Below are 20,073 nucleotides of genomic sequence, written 5' to 3'. Positions count from 1 at the left end.
GTCCCAAAGGCTCATCCTGAAGGACCCCCTGCCCTGCACATTCATGTATTTAGGGCTTGGTAACGAACAGATTAGTTGGATCAGGTGTGTTGGGAGCAGGGCAAACACTAAAATGTGCTGGTTAGGGGGTCCTCCAGGACCAGGGCTGGGAACCACTGCTTTAAAAAAACCATAAAAATGCCTCATGTTTGCTGTACTATGAAATTAAAATAGATTAAGTGGTTTTGTCGTGGCTATGCACCTATCCACCATTTGGGGAGCGTTCTCCTCTCCTAACCCTGTAAAATTCTCATAGTCACGAAGGGGCCCTAAAACATGTATGAGGTTCACAGGACTATGTGCTAAATAATGAATAACGCTTGCTTGAATTAAAGTTGGTCTGGAGCAGAGCTCAGAAAGGGAATAAAAAATATCAGTTTCTTTGCTCTGAGCTGAACCAGTATTTTAACATGTCTGTTCTTGTGTTCCAACCCCAACGTCACGCTCCTAAGTAAGGACAAAAAAAATAAAAAAATTAAAAATTAAAAACTAGGTAAAGTTGTTGCTTTTGCACAAGCTGTATGTAGGCCTGATATGATGAAATAGTAAGTTTGGAAAGCTATTAGACCCAACAGTTCATGTTGATAAGGACCACACTTACACACACGGGCTACGGATTTTATTGTGGGTGAGTTAGTAAAGTTCTTCAACATACAGCTATGGAATAATTTATTAGAGGTTGCTTTGATAAAAGTAAGTGCAAATACAATGACACATGTTGTGCACAGGGTGGGTGAATTCCCTGCTTTAAAATAGTAAATGGTTTCTCTCATCATGAGACACGACAAGATTATGTGCAAATAACGGAAAAGAACAGAGGACATCCAGAGATTATAGAACATGAGTACAAAACATATCTAGAGCCACTTTCAGCACTATAATATAATTACCGTGCCATATTAATATTGTAAAATGATACACTAATAGAAATCTAGCAAAAAGTGACCTTCAGTTTGGGCCCAAAATCCCAAAACTCTTTCAAAATATGAGGAAAAAAACTTCAAATTTGTTCCAATTCTAGTAGCACTAAGTTAACGATGATTCAACTAGAATGTCACTGCTGCAACATTTAAGGTGGAATGGAAAATTTGTTGACATGAGAATGTCACTGCTGAAGTATTTAAGGTGGAATGGAAAATTCGTTTACATGAGAATGTCACTGCTGCAACATTTAAGGTGGAATGGAAAATTCGCTGACATGAGAATGTCACTGCTGCAACATTTAAGGTGGAATGGAAAGTTTGTTGACATGAGAATGTCACTGCTGAAACATTTAAGGTGGAATGGAAAATTAGTTGACATGAGAATGTAACTGCTGCAACATTTAAGGTGGAATGGAAAATTTGTTGACATGAGAATGTCACTGCTGCAGTATTTAAGGTGGAATGGAAAATTTGTTGACATGAGAATGTCACTGCTGCAACATTTAAAGTGGAATGGAAAATTCGTTGACATGAGAATGTCACTGCTGAAACATTTAAGGTGGAATGGAAAATTCGTTGACATGAGAATGTCACTGCTGCAACATTTAAGGTGGAATGGAAAATTTGTTGACATGAGAATGTCACTGCTGAAACATTTAAGGTGGAATGGAAAATTCGTTGACATGAGATTGTCACTGCTGCAACATTTAAGGTGGAATGGAAAATTAGTTGACATGAGAATGTCACTGCTACAGTATTTAAGGTGGAATGGAAAATTTGTTGACATGAGAATGTCACTGCTGAAGTATTTAAGGTGGAATGGAAAATTTGTTGACATGAGAATGTCACTGCTACAGTATTTAAGGTGGAATGGAAAATTTGTTGACATGAGAATGTCACTGCTGCAACATTTAATGTATATTAAATATAATTAATATTCTAAAATGGCAGTTCAAGTTTAAGCACACACATTCACATGAGTAACGTGAAAAATTACAGACATGAATTTAGTTCCTGGAAATCCTTAGACTTTCTTTTAAGCATCAGAAGGCCTTGAAGTTTTCCCCCTTGCCAAAATCGCACAAGACATGAAGTTGATCCAAAAACACCTGGGAGTTCAGAGGTAAGACATAAGTAATAAGCCAATAGGGTACACCAGGGGTGTCCAAAGTCTGGCCACGGGCAGATTTTAATTAGCTCCTGGCTTCTGTTTTAGAGTGTAATATAAGTTCCCACAAGCCGATATGCTGCAGTCAGAACTGGCCATTTTGGAGAGATGGAAATCTGAACACTTTCAAACACAGCTTTGAACAACTGTACACACATAAAATCATCATACTTTTCATTAAAACAAAAAATGTTTACTTAATTGCAGAAAATGTGTTGTGGTGGTGACATCTTAATTTTACACACTAATTTTCAGACTCTGTAACATAGTTACTTTGAAACAATGGGATCTAACTGCTCACCATGTGGCCTTGAGGGACAGGGATGCAGTCTCACTTCCTGCTTTAAAATGCAGGGGTGTGGCTGAAAATACGCTCTACATATGAAATAAGACCCTTTTGTTTAGATAGTGAGGTTTTTTATTTAAAAATGAAACTTATGCTAAATCTAAATCATTGAACTTCACTTTAAAAGATTAAGATGCAAAAATGTTCATTCAAATGTAGGGGTTCCCAATAGAAAGTACCATATAAATGATGATTTTGTATATATTTACGTAATTTCTATTATATTTAATATCTTGGGTTTAAATAAAACAATCATTGTAAATATATAAGGTCAGAATATGTCAGTGTTTTTAAATAGTCTTTACTGTGAGACTGTACAGTTTAAACTAATTTGGGGGATTGGTCCATATATATCATACATGGTCAGAATCTGCAGTAGCCTTACAGTGTTTATGTTAGTGCTGCATTTGAATAGATTTCCTTGCCAACTGGTCACTTAGGAGGCGTTGCTACAACACAAGCAGGAGTTGTAAGCTACCTCTGTGCCCATTTCTGAGTACTCAAATGACTTCATGTATGTTTTGTCATTCTGTAAGAAACTGCTTGGTTGCTGGTTTTCACTGCCTGACTGGTAAACCTGAACACAAAACACTGTCATGGTGAAAGTAACAATAACAGGGACCCAGGCTTAACATGTTAGCATGAGAATGTCACAATTTGTGTAGAGAATTGATGAACTAAAGAGTTAATTAACATAAACCAACTAAACTGCTAAGAATGCTGGGATGTTTTGGGGAAAAAAAGAGTCCTCTATCTGTAGGATGTCAAAACTAACTGATCTTAACAAGTTTTACTAAAGTAACTAAAGCATTATACAAGAAATAATGTGTTACTTTTGCATTAGTAAGTTTAACCAATAATTAAAATAAATAAAAAAGCAGAAAGTCCTCCTTCCTCACTTCACAATGTGTGTGTGTGTGTGTGTGTGTGTGTGTGTGTGTGTGTGTGTGTGTGTGTGTGTGTGTGTGTGTGTGTGTTAGTGCGCATATGTCTCTCTGGAGGGTAATGACCTCTGCACTGCAGAAGCAAGAGGAAGGAAGAAAGGATGAAATAGCAAAAAAGGTGAGAGAGAAAATGTGTAAATACAGGGAGGGAACCAAAGAGAGAAGTAGGAAAAATGTAACAACAAAACAAAAAAGAAAGAAAAATAGGGCAAAAGCGGATAAGACAACAAACACAAATGCAGTACTTGAGTGAACATTGAGATATCCTTGGTAAAATATTACTTAACTAAAATTAGCAGTGCTTTATTTTACATTTTTACCTGAGTTAAAAACACAAAGGTACTTGCTTTAAATGTACCAAAGGAAAATTATTGCGAGATATTTGCCCAAATATCCAACATTCCTCCTTGTGTCTTCAGTGTAGGTAAAAATCTTTCATTCTGAAAGCTTGTTAGATTTGCCTGGACCTAGTTGCAGTTGCTAGTATGTACTTGTGTGAGCTCATCTTCCCTCTGGAACAAGACCGATCTTAATCTGGGAAGACAATGTACTGTTCTCATGTTGTTATTAGCTATAATGTGAAATTGCATCTCAGGTATTACTCAGCCAAGAACAGACTGCTAACTTCAGTCACCTCTCTCTCTCTCTCTCTCTCTTTCTTTCTTGGTTCACTCTCTCTCCTTGAGCCTTCTTCCACAAAAATGTAGAAGAAAATTACAGCAAAAACAGGTAACTCTAAAAAACTAAACAATGGTGGACAAAAGAATACAAACTCAATATTTGAGTAAAAGTAGAGACACCTACGGAAAGATTTTTTAAGTAAGTGTGCCCTATTTATGTTTTTACAGGAATTAAAAAATACAAAAGTATGGCAGCACATTCCAGACTATATTCAAATTCAAATGCACATTTGAAAATTCTAATGCAAATGTAAAAAAATCCAGTGCAAATGTAAAAATTCAAATGCAGAATTGAAAAAGCTAATTCAGTTGAGCATTTACAACATTTCTAAGGTGAGTGAATTATTTAAGACATAATTCAAATGCAAAAATTGTTTGCATTTCTGTGTGTAATGACTGTTAAAGTCAATCTCAAAAGGCAAAGCTTTTTTGACATTTTGTTTTCCTTGCCTTGTTCAATGTAAGAGCAGCTTTATTCACCAGCTTCTTGTTTGAATTGACCAATTCCACATTAAACGGTGCAGCAGTTATTGCAGCTGGAGCGCGATGATGAGGAAATGCAACTGCAAATGATTGAACACGTCAGACCATTAAAACAATAAAAAAAATCAAATGTCAAAAGAACTTCGCTTTACAAAATAGACTTTAACTGCCATTTTGCACAGAAGTACAAATAATGTACACTCACTTCGGAAATGCAATTGTAAATACCCAAGTGAATTAGCATGTTCAGATTTGGATTTGAATTTAAATAAGATCTAGAACATGTTGCCATATAAAAGTACACAGACACACACACACACACACACACACACACTTATCTAAGCCACATTTCCTTCTGTCTTTTACAGGGGGCGCTGGAGCCTATTCTAGCAGCCATTGGGTGGAAGGCAGGAAACACCCTGGACAGGTCACCAGTCCATCACAGGGCCCATACAAAAGTACTTGTTTTTAATTGTACTTATGTATCGTATCAAAAGAAAAAGTATTGTGAGATATTCTTACAATCCAGCACTTATGCCTTCAGCATTCATCATTTTCAATTTCACTTTCTTTAATTCTAAAAACTTGTAAGAGTTTCCCAGGCACAGTCGCCAAGCTATGATTGGATATCCATTATTTAGTAAAAGGTGCACTACACATTGAATTTGTTTGATTGAAATGCATACATCGGTTCCACATGAATAAACTACATCACACTGCCAATCTTTCCAAATTGAGAACAACAGCAATTGTGTTGATGTAACACATTTCATAGTTGTGGAACCAATGCGCACATCTGAATCGAGCAAATTTAAAGGAACATTTATTTCAGCGCATGATTGGTCTGATTTATTGATGAGAAAACGTATTTATATGGAGAATCTGTTTTTTACTTAGTAAGTAATGGAGTTAAAAGCAGGAGATTACTGTAAAATGTAGTAAAGTGACAGCAGAAGTCTCAACAAATAAACGTAAATGCTTTAAGAAAGTCCAAATCTAAAAATTTCATAGATTTTTAAACATTTGTATTGTTTAATGGTTGCGATGTAAACAATATCAGAGTGGTTTGTTGTGAAATGCTCTGTTCTAGAGAATCTTACAGTCAGGATTGTTCACAGTGGTGGTGGAAGGAAGCAGACGTGTGAAGAGTGTAATTCCTCTAAAAAGCTGCCTCACACAAAGTTATTACGTGAAATGGTTATGAATATGCTGCCTGATGTGCAAAACATTGGTTTACTACAGATTTACTACAGATACTAATGATTTTATCTATGGTGGATGGGTGCACCTATCACCACCACTGTAAAGAAACCAGAGCCAGAATGTTTCTCTGCAGTGAACCATTTCACATCAAACCACTCTGAATAACTTTCTTTGCGACCACTCAATTATGCAGAATTGTAAAAAAAAAAAAAAACTGGCACAGGGTACTTTATTAGTGTCTGCCACTGAAAGAAACCGTGTGTGGGTGGATGCACAAGCATGGCTATTTAAACTGCAAGGGATCACACTTCAATTCCTTACTGTTACATAACCCAGAATAGTTTTGAAGTAGCTACACAATAATAAGAAGAATCTGAATTAGCCTGCAGTTTAAGGGGTTAACGACAGAGGAAGAGGCACTAGATCACGATGATACTGCTAGAGATGAGAACTGGCAACGCACTACCTCTGTTATTCCATGGATGAAGTTGTGCTGACCCACCGGAATGCGCTCAGAAAAGGAAACCGGGCTGCAGAGGCTCAGTGCCAAGAGTAAAGCAGTACAGTTCAGCAGTGTGTGGGCTCCTATCTGACCCACTTTCCTTAGATAACACGGAGAAAGACAAGAGGAGTCAAAGAAAGAGAGTGAACAAAGAGAGAGAGAAGTGGGCGAAGTGAGAGAGGCAGGACTGTGTGTAAACTCCACAGGAGAGGAGATCACTTAGGTAAACAGTCTGTTCTTGGCGGAGTAATAACTGAGAAGTAATTTTATATTATTCCCCATGACAACATGTGAACAGTGCATTGTCTTCTCAGTTACAGAGAGGGGATTAGGCTGTGGGAGGAGGTAGGAGGAAGGAAGCAGTGAAGTTTTAGAAAAATCTTACTGAATTTTGCCAACAACCAACATAAAACACAGCAGCATGTTTACTGATGTTTAGTTTAATCGAATGTGTTTTCCCAAAATATTACATTAGTTTGCAGTAGTGTCCTCGTAGCGTATTATACAGGAATGCCTTTTGAATTCTACTAATTTAACAAAGCTGAATGAGTCTTTAGGAGCTTTACCCTCTTGGGTCCAGATGTGATCTCATAACACAATAAAAGACTTACATAGGCTTGAAATTTCAACACCAATCCAACATGTAATTAAGGCACAGCCAAAAATGGGGGTGATGGTGTGCTTGTCAACATTGTTGGATGAACAACACATTTGTCGTTAGCCCAAGAATGTAATGTAAGTTAGTACAGCTCTAAAGTGTGTTTTGTGTTGGGGAGCACATTGTAGTGAAAATTAACATTGCAAGTTACGTTAGCTAACAATAGCCTTTTGCTCGCTAGCTTGTTTTGCTTGTGTCATTGCTGTATTCTATTCATTAAAAGAGCAGAGAATAGAAGAATTTGTGGATGGGCTTTAGAGGGGGTGTACCCTTGTTAGCAGCAAATTTTGCCCAAATTCAGCAATTAACCAAAATTGTAATGTTTTCTCCAGAGGTGTATTCTTGTTATGAGATTATGTTTGTTACGAGATTATGTTTGATAAGAGAGTATGTTTTATGTCAGACTGTAATGTGGAGCGAGGAGGCGGATGCATGCACGGAGGCAAGCGAGATTTATTGAGGGCAAATCCAAAATCAGGGTCATAACGGTCCAAAGTCAGATGGCCAATACGGATAGATCTGGGGGCAGACATGACAGACAAACCAGAATCCAACAAAACAAGCAGAGCAGAACATACAGAACATCCAGCACAGCAGATAACAGTTCAAACAAACAAAGACCAGCACTAGACTAATGAAAACACAGGGTTTAAATACAAGAGGGCTAACGAGGGTTCACAAGACACAGGTGGAAACACAGGTGAGAATAATCAGGGGAGGAGTCACCAAAACAAGGGGCCAGACTAGGAAACCAAAACAAATGCACATGGAAAATCAAAACACAACATGAACACATGGACAGGACCAGAAGGGGCCAATCGTGACACAGACAACACAAGCAACTCAAGGTGAAAGTCAGGTGAATAAAATTAGAGCTGCAAAAAACTGCATCATCACCACGAGCAAATCCAATGAAAAATCAAGTTGTACACTACTGCTGCAGACATTTAAGTAATCAAACAGTTTTCCTGCCTCAAATGTGGTCAGTTAGCCAATGCATATTTGGTTTTCAGTTTGCTTCTTTAGTTTTGTACTGGAGCTACAATGCTATTGTAGCTAATAAGAAATGGAAGTCTACACTGTAAAAATGGTTTGTCCATTCAACATGAAAAAAATTACTTCACATTGTTTTATCCACCTCAAAAATGACATTGAACAAAGTACCTTTGTTCCTGCACATTACCTGCAGTAATGTTTTAGTTTGAACTGATGACCCATTTTGGAATAGCACACTGCATTCACTTTAGACAGCTAGGTGGTTGGGGTAAGCAAAATCACAATCACATGTTTTACATGTGAGCACTTTTTTGATGTGATGGCAAAGCTTCAGTTGAGTAATCCGTGACTGGCTCGATCAAATATATTAGAGTTAATTAAGGGACATGGAAGCTTATTGGAAACAGGTTGAAGCTAAACTCTGCAGGAAGGTAGCTCTCCAGGACCAGGTTTGGATACCACTGCCTTAACGGCAGCCTGTGCACTGCAATTCAAGTCAACAGCATAGTAGTTTAGTAGAAAGTTCTCCTTACTTTAATTTTTATTTTTGCATCTGATCTCAGTCAAGTGAACAATATAATATTCTGTGCTTCTTTCTCAAGCCACCGACTATAGGGCTGTGACTTCACTGGGATTTGAACTCATGATCTGATGTTTGAATAGTTAGACAGTTGTATTATTTCTGTTCTATTTTATTTATTAAATTGTACCAAAAAAAAAAAAAACAATATAGATAATTTTACTCTGTCCTTTATGTAAGCACAGACAGTGCTCTCTTCCTGAGCATGAGCTCTCTTCCTGAGGAGCTCTTTTGAGTTCAGGTCACACAGTTTTAATTCAACTTTTCATTCTTTGTGGACAAAGAAATGTATAAGTTTAGGCCCTATGGGTAGCTGGATTCACTACACTGCTGGATGTCTTTTAATTTGCATGCTTACTGAGGATATGTGAAGTGATTTTAATCCAGTACACATCTGCAATGTATCTAGTCCAGACAAGTATTCTATAATACTTTTATAATAATTTATAATACTGTTGCACAATGCTGGCCTATACATCCACACAATGTTTTTTTGATCCAGGCTATTTGGGGTCATTTGGTGAAATTAAACAGATCCTTTATCTCGTATGAATCAGCTAGTCATGTCAAACACAAATTACATTCCTGGATCTTCTCTGGTAAAACTAATCCAGCTCAAATAAGGCTTTGGAGTGACGCTACTGTCTAACTTCCAGCAATGCCACAGCCCTCCATGGTCAGTCTGAGAATAAGCATGTAACCTCCCCACATAAATGAAACCTGCTAAAACAGTACTTATGTCACCCAAAATGTTTTGTTGAAATAGACTTATATTATATTAGCTCCAGTACAAAAGTAAAGACGCAAGCTTCAGGCACCAAACATGTCTATACAGTTTGATGTTTATTAACTGGCTGCTGATGGACTGGTCAGGAGGGCAATCAGTTCAAACTCAACTGCCTTTATTCGTCATGACTGTTGGTTTATGACATGCTGAGTAGACTGACAGGGACTCACTGACACACGAACAAAGATACATACACACCACACAGGTCACATGCTTAACAGACACCAGAGCTGTTTACTGTCAACACATAAAACTGTTTATGAAAGTTACTTGGAGTCCGTGATGACAGGTGGCTTCTGTCACATGCAGTGTCTGCTTCTGTTAACTGCCAGCCATTCACATTGTTCTTTAATATCAATGAATGCACATGCAGTGCTTTTTCATGTGAGTGTTGAGTCTCATGGGCCTCCATGTGTGAGTGTGTGCATGGGCAAGAGATTAAGAGTGAAAAGAGGAAAAGAGATTTTGGGTTGCAAATTGCAGGGCAGAGTAAAGTCCGCAGCGCTGAGAGAGAATCAGGGTCACTTGCTCACAGTCACACACACAGGGGAAGAGAGATGTAAGATTCTGACCTTGTTCTGAAACTCTCCACTCACATACTTTCCTTTTCTTTCATCCAAATGTAGAAGTATGCGTTTTTTTAATTATACACTGTTGAGTGTCAGGAAAAAAAGAAGAAAACATATTTAACAGAAAATTATACAGAATCCTTGACAGCTACTTTTTTTTCCAGAATTTAATGCAGGGGTGCCTGGTCTACCCTGCAGAGTTTAGCTCCACCCCTAATCCAGCACACCTGACCAAGCTAATAAAGGCCTTCAAGAGCATCTGACTATTAGAGCCAGGTGTGTTGGATCTGAAATCTCCAGCAGATCTCCAGGGCCAAGATTGGGCACCCGTGCTTTAATATGCCCACCCTTTGCCTTTATTACGGTTTCTGTTCTTTTCGGATGACTTGCTTTCATTTTTTCAAAGAAATCCCCAGGGATATTTGTTTCACACCACTTAAGTTCAGTCTTAGAAGTTGGCTGCTTTTTCTGCTTCTCATGAAACATATTCAGTGATATGGATGTGGACTTTGGAGTGGACAATCCGCTGTTCTGAGAACACCAACAGCTTCTTTGGAGTTTTGCACACTTCCATTTTTACAGTTTTTTTCATTTGGCTTTCTCCTTCCTTATGCAAGTGGATTATTTTGTATCTAATCCTCTCAGAAATATCTCCTAAAAATGAGTAACTTACAGGGATGAGTTACTAGCTAGGCCTGTGTGACCAGTGCCCAAGGGGCTCCTGACTGCCAAAGGTCTCGAGAGGCCTCAGACCACATGGCCTGAGATGGCAAAAAACACAAACACTAGAAAAACAAATGGCCTTTGAATATGTTCTGTACAAGTCTCTTGATTATCATAATTTCATCATAACTAAAATAAATGACATTTAAATGCCCTATAATGTGAACACATACCACTGCTTGCCCTTATCTGGCTTACAGTGAGAGAAATATTTGAAAGCTTCTTTATGATTTACCAAATATAGATACAAACACCACAGTAACCCCTTAATCTGCTTTACTATTGACCAGTTATCAATATTAAGACCGAGCTACTGTGAGTAACTCCTGCATAACCATGGAATCAATATGTAAGTTATGTCAGTATGAGACTGAGGAACTGAAACATGGGCCCACACAGAGACTATTAGTTTAACGCAGTGGTGTTAAAGTCTTAAAGAAGGTCTGTCCACTCAGCGGTCATCTTGGCAGTGCTCCCAGGCAGTTATTGCCAATCATACAAGACTAGGTTTCTATCTCTTTGGATGGTATGAGACCAATAAACCCCAAATTAAAAGCTGCATTAATGTTTTAAAAGCATATCTGAAATCACTGGTAAAACCCAACAAAAGTACATAAACAGTATGTGATGTTTGACTCTAAAAACAAGAAAGTGTTTCTTCAGCTTGCTCTGGCTATTGCATATGCAATGAGAGAGCATTTCCACTCCGCTGATTGGTCACTTTTATGTTGAGTGTTACAAGCTATCGCATGCATTTTTTTATCAAGTGAACTGTCTCCTCCTCCTTTATAATGCCCCTGATTAGTGTTCTCCACGCATGTTGAGCTGTCCAATGGTGGAAGATTGAAAAGATTTGGTGGCGCTTCACAGACTCAGAGGGAGTATGTGCTACCCTTCATTGTTCCATCTGTGTAGCATCAATTAATAGAGGAAGCCCTAGCCAGTGGCTAGAACTTAAAATAGCTAAACTGGGGAAGAAAATAAAAAATGTAAAAAAAAGTTTAACACTGTACATCAGAAGCTGACACAAGATATCACACAACACTGGGCCATCAAGAAAATGTGTGTTGCAAAAATGTGTTAAGATCTTGAAAGCTAGACTTGTTTGACCAGAATCAGCTGATGAATGTTATTATTCATTATTAAATAATCTTTTATACATTTTGTTTATTCAAATATTAACACTTTTCTCAGCAAATAAACACAAACTACACAAATAAATACATTTTAAAAATGTGTCTTGGGTGCCTAAGACTTTCAGACAGTATATCCTATGCAATTGCCTTGTACAGTGATTTTTCTACATGTACTCTCAAACTCCACTATACTGAATCCATTCTTTTCACAAAATTCTTTTCACAAAATTAAGTTAGTGTAAAAACCATCATGTGACAATAATAACTTAATTCACATGTTCTGAAGAACTGTTTTTAAGTTTTTAAACTAGATTTCTTTACAGGGTTACCATGTGGCTTTCATCCACTCTTCCCCCTTCCCTGTTTTCAAATAAAGCATGAATCTAACTCACTGCAATAATAATAGTTGTACATTTCCATTTAATCTCATTTGACCCCATTTTATTTATGAATGCGCTCATAAACCTCTAACAAGGAGGAAATGACAGCTTTCACACAGTCATTTCTGCTGACATGAGATCTAGTGTGAGAACGGCAACGTTCCAGTCTGCTGCCCAAAATAAATAACAGATGGGCCATTAAAGAATGGCTGCCGTTGAATATTGATGGTCTTATTGCAACAGCATCTATCGATGAACAACCGACTTGCGCAGAGTGGTTGTTTTAGGAACTGGGCCGATTATTAAATGCTGCTTGTTTTTCTGCCAGCTCAAGAGTCATCTGTGATTTTTTATCTCCATGCAATTATAACTCATTAGTTGTGAGCTGCAAAGTGAGTCGTTTCCTAGGCTCAGTGTTATAGAAGAACTATTAGGCCTTACTGAGTACAGTGACATGCTCAGGGGATGTTGTTAAAAAACATGTTATGCACCTATCTGCCTCCACCAGGGATGCTGTAGATGTGTATGGGAACTGTGCAGATAATGGAAAGCTGCCTCTGTTCCATGTGGGGTAGCACCTGATGCCTGCTGTAACAAGAACTCCTGCTTTTTTATATCAACTGTCCAGCCAACATCTGCAAATACAAACGACCATGTCTATTAACCAAGAGACATTGTAAAGATTGCACTTAACTAACTTAATTAGTAGTCTAGAGTTATCATTAGCATTTACTATACCTTTCTCATATTTATATTACATACTAATATATTATACATTATATCACATCATTATATAATTACTGAACTGCATTTATGGTTAATTTACAATTTGTATTGCCAGGTTTGAGTTCCACTGTAAGAAAGTGGCAAATATATGTTAAGGGCAGTTAAGCAAAACAAGACAGTATGTGCAACAATAACTTTATTCAAGGTAATTTGCTTGTTTCATGTCTACAAACCATCTAATTGTAGTAATAAAAGCATTTATGTCATTTATTTTGTGCCATCTGGACCTTGTTACACTAAATGTAAAACATTGCTGCTAACTGGAGAGAGAACCTGGTTAGCATTACTTTAGCTCACATGATAACAACTCTGTTCACCACAGAACATGTTCAATTCTGGATACCCAACTGAGAAAAAACAAACAGCAGAGACCTGCATGAATTCCATGCTGGCCTGAGCTGGATTAGGCTGATTTATGCTGGCCTGAGCTGGTTTAGGCTGATTTATGCTGGTCTGGTGCTGGTTTAGGCTGATTTATGCTGGTCTGGTGCTGGTTTAGGCTGATATATGCTGGCCTGAGCTGGTTTAGGCTGATGTATGCTGGCCTGAGCTGGATTAGGCTGATTTATGCTGGCCTGAGCTGGTTTAGGCTGATTTATGATGGTCTAGTGCTGGATTAGGCTGTTTTATGCTGGCCTGAGCTGGATTAGGCAGATTTATGCTGGCCTGAGCTGGTTTAGGCTGATTTATGCTGGTCTGGTGCTGGTTTAGGCTGATTTATGCTGGTCTGGTGCTGGTTTAGGCTGATTTATGCTGCCCTGAGCTGGTTTAGGCTGATGTATGCTGGCCTGAGCTGGTTTAGGCTGATGTATGCTGGCCTGAGCTGGTTTAGGCTGATTTATGCTGGTTTGGTGCTGGTTTAGCTGGTCACCAGCATAGTAATGCTGGTTGACCAACATATCAGCATCTAAAACACAACATATGCAGGTTTTGCTGTTGACCAGCATATTCACTTCTTTGCTGCTAGCTGCAAGCTGAAAATGAACCACTTCTGTGATGTTTGGGACTGTAGCATTTTGGCTAAGCTAGCCTTAGTGGCTAAATATGCCACTTATCACAGTGCAGGCTTAGTTTCAGCTAACACATGCTAAAAGGACACTCATACAGAGGATATCATGCAATTAGTGAGCTTATCTAAACTGTAAATGAGTGGAATGTGTTTATTTGGCTGTTCAGATGTGGAACAGAATTTTGAAATACCACCTTCATTTTCAAATGCCATTATTCTTAAATACTGGGATATACCTTATTTCTGTTATATCACCCAACCCTAAACATAATGAAAGAAAAGTTGGGTTAACTTAGGACCCAGGAGAGTTAACATGGGCCACATGAGCTAAAGGATGACTAGGATTATTCAGCAATGCCTTTTCTCTTATGAGCCGATTATTAATGACTTAGTCATGCGGCTAGCGAAAGAAATCAGCACAGGGAGGACTTTCATAAATAATGCGGCATGAATCGCATCCATTCAGAGGGTGAGTCAGAGAGAAGGACGCTACTGCAGCATCGCTCTGACTCTGGGCTGCTATACTGAGAAAGTGTGTCATTCTTTAACTGGGCCTCAAACCACAGAGAGACGCAAACCTACTGCCTCACTTATGACAAGGTCATGCTGTACAGTATGCAGTATATGTGTCAGTCTGCACATTACTACAGCCATCTCTTTTCAGTGCATGTTGTCACTTCATGATTACGACACCTTGTTCAGATTTTTTGCAGTGTCTGGAACTTTTCAAAGATACAAGGAAAATCAGGTCTGGGCAGGTTTGGCGATGGCAGTGTGCTCTGTGCATTTATGCTCAGTCATACTGATGCATGCACTGCACCTCAGCATACTGTCGGTGTGGGAAAGAGTCGGTGGGGAAAGAGAAAGCACTAGAAAGCATATAAGTAAGTTTTGTTTTAACATTTGGGGGACACCTAGCTGGGGCCTCACAGTCAGGATATGAGAAGATCTTATTGGTTTCTATGTAAGTATTACATACAGGTTATGGCATCGCTATGTTTATCTGTTAGCAGCTCAGCATAGACTTATAACATTTCACACACAGAGCCAACAGTGTCCTAGTTCATCTGATAACAGAGTTACAGGGTAATTTTTTACATTTTTTATTTTATTTTCCACTGTCAAAATACTGTCATTTTTTAGGCTGCAAATTATACATACATATACTGTATTTTAACACTGCTGTTGTAAACACTTAATGTAAACTCACAAAAAACAAATACTCAGCTTTATTTTACAGTAATTTGTGTTTATTTTAATGGTTCTGTTATAATGAAAATACTGTATGTCAAAATAACTAGTGAAAACTAGTGAAACTGTTGAATTACAGTAAAAGGCAGTAACTGAAAGACTGTATTTTTTTTTTTTTTACAGATTTTTGCCTTCACTATAACAGGTTATGCCTGCTCAATGTTTTTCTTATTATTATATTTTTTACAGATTTTCTTTTATAATTATTTTTTCATAGTCATCAAACAAAACATTGTAGAGACACGGTCAATTAAATCAGAAAACAAGAGAGAGATGCTACTAGAGTAAACAGGATTGCACTAAAACAATCAAGAAATGAAGGAAGCTGGCAGTACATAGAGTGTAATAGATGTTAAAGTAACAAGCATTAGTTGTATTATGATAGAGAGTTCTAGGGCTTAATTAGCAATGTGTTAATTTAATTCAATAAGATCATAATTTGGCTAGTCAGATATTACATGGATGAAGGCAGGCTACATAGGCTATAGCTAATGTAAAAGAAGTGGAGGATAAAGTCACGCTTGGCTCCTCCCACTCCCCCATGTGCTTTTTGTTTACCTTTTGATAGTCCACGTGCTTCTTGTTTTGGTATCCCTAGTCCTGCCCCCTTATTTTGTGACTTCGCCCCTGATTGTTTTCACCTGTCCCTTTGTTTTTGCTGGTCTTTGTTTGATGTATGTTTGTTGGGTGTTTTGTTTTTCCGGCCTCTGTCTTGTACTTCAATCTGTGTTTATTTTGTCATGTCTGCCCCACGATCTCTCCGTGTTGGTAATATGAACCTGGACTGTCATGACCATGACCCTGGATTTGCCCTTTATAAAAGTCGCATATATCAGCACGTGCGTCCACCTCCTCTCTCCATGTTACAGATAAGGGAATTATCTTGGGTTATTTGATTTTTTTTCACCGATAAAAAAGTTGAATACTATTGAACAAATATATATTACCATTTAATGTGCCAGAGGGTGAGTGTTTTACTTTTACGTTTAGTGTTTGGTTTGGTGATGCAGCAGGGTGTTGGTTCAAGCCCCACAACCCCAAATGCCAACAGCATGTCTGTTAACTGAACCAGCTTGGACTTGTTGTATATAACTGCTACTTACAAAGCTGGACTTAGTGCCATGCTGACCTTTTTGCCCAGTGTTGATTAAGATGTTCTCACCAAACTGCTCCCTGCGCCTGAAGCACCAGTGACCTCATATGCCAAGCTTTTTTTATGAGATGAGGTCTCTCACAGATGAAAATTTCATAATGAGGTTCTGGTCATAGAACTGTGGTTTTGTAACTTAGACACACAAGCTGGTATGCGTCACAGTACACCATGATCTTCCTCATATTTCCTAAGTAGCAGTGCAGAATTGTGCTTATTAGCGCTAGGCCTTCAATTTGGGTTATAAATGGTTGGGTGTTATAGGTTAAACACAGACGTTTGAAGCTTGTAAAACCCACTGCATGTTTTATTTAATGCTTGTAACTCACATTTCAGTAAAGATCCCGGTCACAGAGCTACCACTGTTTTCCATTTCAGACAACCTGCTCATATTTGCAGTATCTAGGATGTCCACAAGACCTACAAAGAGATTTCTGTTCACAAAAATCTGTCCCAGCAACTCTAAACCAAAGTGTGATTGATTGATTGCATTGCCACTTCCGAATTATGTGTAAGGCCTTCAGCACAGCTCCTGAAAGCCTAACCAATGGGAGAGCTCATATGACTGTATCTACCTAGATACCACAGAGTAAAAAATCTTGTTTGGACCATTTTATTTTGGCTGTTTCAAGATTGTAACCCTTTCCAACCAAACCAAAACAATGTTTAAATAAAACAAGCATGATGATTATATAATAATGAACAAAAAATTGAACATTTATTTCAATTAATTACAAATTAACATTTATTATTAGGCCTTCTCTTAAGGCCGGGACAGCCCTGAGGGTTGGCTGCTGCTACAGTCGTAGGCACCCCTGGTCAAATGCTGGTGTTAGTGAAAATAAGTCATCACAAAGAACAAACTTTTGCATAGTTTAGTGCACAATTTCTGTTTATTTGTTGAATTGTGGAGGAAAAAAATTAAATATAAGATGTGACTTGTGCAAAGGTTATGGCATATTTTATATTTTTAAAAGGTTTTATTTTTCCAATATATTACATTCATCAAATACATATAAGTTGTGCACTAAAAAACATGTCATCTGACCTATAGTCTCCAAACCTTTGCCTGCAACTGCATGTACTTACCAGGCAGTTTCTACAGCAAAGATTACAAAGAGAGACTGAAAATCAAGATGAAAACTAACAGTATTTTACATGAATTGTAACAGACAATAGTGATAAAATCGATTTCAATTCCAGAATGTTATTTGAATAATATATGTATCTCATCAGAAGAACATTTTTTTATTTCTAACTGGTTACCAACAGTTGAAAGCTGAGACGCTACAGCAAGAACAAAGCAATGTCATTTCTGTTCAGAATAATTAAAACACTACATTTCTAAGTTATGAATCTATTGTAAATAACTGGAAATATCTAATAACATTAATAATGTTATTCACCCAATAATTCACTGGGAAAAATATTGTTTGTTTTCCATTTCAATGGGGCTGCATTTCATTCTCCTCTACAAGAGAAACATGTTTACGTCAAACCTGTTCATCTGTCTAAGCACTGCTCTGTGTTCATGCAGAGTCTTCTGAATTACTCTCTAGCTGCTCCATTTTGATGTGAGTGGCTAAATGGAGCAGATGCAGTGCATGAGTCCCATTCTGTACCCCCCTCCGCCCCCTCAGCCCCGTCTGTGAATCAGACAGGCAGAGTGTCGGGCTGAATCCCAGGGGACAGTGCACACACAGCGCAGGCCCAAAGCTGACACCACCAGTCGCATCCAATTCTTTCACACTGCTCAGCGAGCAGAGGCTCGGCTTCTCTCTTAAGCTTCCTGCCTGAACAGGACGAGGTACTAACACAGGCTGAAAACTAATAGGTGTGATGATGCACACTGCAGTGTTCTGAAATTGTTGCTCCTTCAAAGAAAGGGAAAGTCCAAATGCAGGAATATGCTGTGATTTAAAGGAGACTTCCACTGACTTTACTAAAACTTCTGTAAATTTCAGTTGCTGAAATGAAAACAAAGTCATTCAGAGTGCTTTGATCCCAAATGGTGTATTACAGTGGTGGCGAAGGGAGCCAGCTGGTTATGATTTCTATCATGCAAATATGGCCTTTTTATTTACAAGCCACAGTGATCAGTGAACCTTTGTGTGTTAATGTGTGATTGTGATAATGGTACAGTAGTGGTAGATCTGAAAGAATGCATAATTTTAAAGTAGTATTTTGTCATACAACACCATGCACATATAGCTTCTCCATAAATGGCCCTTTAAAAACATTTCAGGTCAAAATCTTATCTCTGAACTATTTTAAAGCAATGTCTCATGCATCAGGGAGCATACTGGTATCCATTTCATGTAAAATCTTACAAGAGATTTCTAGATGTGGTAGGTTGTATTTGGTTGTGTGACCCAATTTTTATCCACTAAATTGGTCCCACTCATTGTAAACCAACATGTGATTGTTTAATTCCACTGTCAGTTCCTAATCACACAGTTAGTTTCTGTGTTCTATCCAGCTCCTGAAGGCCTAACCAATGGCAGAGCTTGCTTGATTGTATCCACCTATATGGCACCAAGAAAATAAATTCTGACTGGACAGTGTACCATTCAATGACTTTAACTCTTTTGTTTCCAACCAAAACTTAGTGCATTACTACAACATGTGCAGAGTTTAAATACAACATGGAAAAGGTTCTATTAAGTAACAATGATTTGAAAATTACAGACATTTTTGAAGGCCTATAAGAGAGTTCACCTCTGGTTAACATGGACAAAAGTACAGGCAAAATTCAAGTTGGCTACTACTGGTGTTTTGAGCTATGTGACATAATTTGGTTCAATTTTAGAGAACAGAATGTCATATATTGTGGGAAGACCTAACCAGTGGGAGAGTTTGCTTAGTTGTATCTACCTAGATGCTAAAGTGATAATAAATCCTGATTTTTTGCTTAAGATTTCCAGCCTTTTGTTTCCATAAGCAAGTCCATATAGACTTAGATCTCATTTTTATATTGATGATGATGACTTTAAAGCATATCCAAAGTGCACAGCAAGCTTTGGTGTCTACTGCTATGCAACTATTTTGGAGAGGGATCATCAACGATTCGTTGCTTAGGAACAGATCTTCACTGAATACTCAGAAAGTACAAACCAGTGTTATTATTACATGTACAAACAAAGGCCTGGACGTTGGACTGGACGTTCCTGGCTCGCCCCCATGACAGAACCACAATGGCTCTGAATTCAAACAGGATCTCTAGTTTAATCCCATCCTTCGGTCACAAACGTAACTTTGTTTTGGGGTGACCTGATCCGTGAGTTGACGAGCCGCTGGCTGTCAGCGAGATTTTTCTGTACACAAAGGCCCTGTGTGTTTCTAATGCCCTGTTACTGCTATTCTGCTGTCATGACATTACAAACACAGCCTGGCACTGAATGAGCAGATTAACACTCTTTCTCAGGTTCATCGTGTCTGCAGCCGTGGTGCTGATCCATTAATCTAATTAGCACTTACAACTCTCATTGAGAGGCAGAGAGAGGCTTACCTGCACGAGAGACTGAAGGATATCTCGTTGCTCTGACGTCAGCTCCGGCTCTCACCTCCTTTACCAACCGGCTGGAAGGTTCCTCCCACCCTGGAGAATCTGCTTCACAACTTAGTAGAAGCTAGAAGCTTCTTCATTAGGGGGGAAGAGATTATCTAGTTATTAAGCAGCCATAAGGTCATAATGTTTTATTTTAGGCTGTATGATCAAATGTAAATCTGCTAACTGAATCAGGATGTAACTGAACACACT

At 38.3% G+C, this 20,073-nt stretch overlaps 1 long non-coding RNA gene across 1 annotated transcript in view; it reads right to left on the bottom strand.

Annotated features, from left to right (window-relative positions):
- The window catches only part of LOC108439578, a 61,797-nt gene that overhangs the window by 39,406 nt on the left and 2,318 nt on the right, over positions 1–20,073 (bottom strand). Inside the window, exon 2 of the long non-coding RNA XR_001858771.2 lies at positions 19,822–19,952. This is a non-coding gene — a long non-coding RNA (uncharacterized LOC108439578). The remainder of the gene's footprint in view (positions 1–19,821; positions 19,953–20,073) is intronic.

The sequence above is a fragment of the Pygocentrus nattereri genome, chromosome 4, assembly GCF_015220715.1.
Source record: "Pygocentrus nattereri isolate fPygNat1 chromosome 4, fPygNat1.pri, whole genome shotgun sequence".
Classification (NCBI taxonomy): domain Eukaryota; kingdom Metazoa; phylum Chordata; class Actinopteri; order Characiformes; family Serrasalmidae; genus Pygocentrus; species Pygocentrus nattereri.
The sequence above is the reverse complement of the archived record's forward strand: the minus strand, read 5'-3'. Positions and strand labels throughout refer to the sequence as shown.